Here is a 1,732-nt window from a genome sequence, read left to right as displayed (position 1 = left end):
GAAACAAGAGCACATCCTATCGGGGGAGGAGTAGTAGGGGACATTAGCGCCATCATCAGAGACCTAAAACGCAGAGCAGTGGTCTCAATCATAATCTCAGTTAATTCGCCAGCCTGGCTCCTGCGGGATGGATCTGGGTGCAGACGGATCTGTGGGGTGACCCTGGACCACCGGCGTTCCAGCCACGCGGCAGCCCTGCCCGGTGCAGCTGCTGTGCTGGACACGGCGTTCTTGCTGCAGTGGGTTCGCATGGCCGCGTCCTGTGTCATGCGACCGCCGATCTGGTGAATGTGTTCTCCTCCATCTCAGTCGGGAGAGAGGACCTGAAACCGTTCATATTCACTCGTGATGGACAAAAATGTACATTCACAGCTCGTCCCAGGAGCCGCGTCCACGCTCCCGTCCTGATCATAACATGGACCAGAGAGCCTCGCCCCCTCTGGACCTCCTGCAACCATCACATGAGTCCATCCCACTGACATCACGTGGTGACGAGCAAGAGGTGGCTGGTGTGCTGGAGGCCTTGGCAGGACACGTGGGCTCAGGGGTGGCGGGCAAACACTGCGAGCACTCGGGGACCTGTGACTTCAGTACAGGTTTTAGGGGCTTGGTCCACAGAGACACATTCAGAGTTGTGCCCAAAGTAGAAGGCAAGCTGCTGCGTCTCGCATCCTTTCCCAGAAAGAGGGAAGCGTAGCAGCTGGTCGCTGCTGGCTCCAGAGGTAACGTACCCAACACCCGAAGACTGCTCTGGTCTGTGTACTGGTGACGTGGACGAATTTATTTTAAATAATTGAAGGATTTACTATTAATCTGATAAAAAAAAAACTACACAACGACTTTTATCAAAAAGCAATCATTATAAAAGGAATGATAGAAAAAAATGACTTCACAAAAGTACACCAAAAAATTTGACAGTTTTATGCAGGAACCAGCAAAGTTTGAGTGTTTAAAATTTTTAATAGAACAACTGACCAAGGTCCGAGATGTGAAGTTACCATGTTCAAGAAACTGGGGGAAAAAAAATCATTCTATAAGAGAATTAAGTGAGAAGAACGCACGCTTGAAATGCGAAACGTGTGCACGGAGTAAGCAGTTCATTCACAAAGCCATTCTGTCCTCTCTGGGCTTGTCAAACGGCGTTCCAGGTTCCCGCGTGAGTGAGCAACCTTCAGCTCTTCCGTGTAGCAAGAACCCTACTTTTACCTTCTAGTACTGCCTCCGCCTGTGTTGTGGGGTCTGCGGTGTTTTCCTCCAGGTCATCAACGCGGATATTCACGTCATCGGTGCTTCCAGTGATCTGGTCGGATGTGGTCTGAAGCTTATCTTGCATCTCCTGCAGGGGCGTCTGCGCCACTGAGGTGGGTCCTGTCGGGTCCTGGGGCCTGACTCCGCCAGCTTCATGCTTGCCGGCGGTGTCTCAGACCCTCAGCTGCCCTCTGCTAGCCGGCTGCTTCCCAGTGCTTGATCCACAGGCTTGGACTCCCACGCAATCTGGCGTCGTCGCCCAGGAGGGATGAAGGAAGGGCGAGCGGGCCCCACGAGCATGGGCTCTGCTGGCGTGTTCCAGATCGCACCGTGCAGAAACCGCCACCTGTCAACGAAGGGCTGCGGTGTCCTGCGAGGCACAGCTGAAACACCCGCTGGGGGTCAGTGCTCTGAGGAGGGGCGCCATCCTCCAGGGTACAGTAGACACCCCGAATCCGACTGTGTCCCAGGAGTAAGAAGGCCG

The 1,732-nt window shown here is 54.0% G+C and overlaps 1 pseudogene; it reads right to left on the bottom strand.

Annotated features, from left to right (window-relative positions):
• Positions 1-940: 940 nt before the first annotated feature.
• LOC120600626 (heat shock factor-binding protein 1-like) lies at positions 941-1,526 on the bottom strand (annotated as a pseudogene).
• Positions 1,527-1,732: the final 206 nt, after the last annotated feature.

This window comes from Pteropus medius, unplaced genomic scaffold (assembly GCF_902729225.1).
Source record: "Pteropus medius unplaced genomic scaffold, Ma_sr-lr_union100, whole genome shotgun sequence".
Taxonomy (NCBI): Eukaryota; Metazoa; Chordata; class Mammalia; order Chiroptera; family Pteropodidae; genus Pteropus; species Pteropus medius.
Note: the sequence above shows the minus strand (reverse complement) of the source record. Positions and strands in the feature narration are given on the sequence as shown.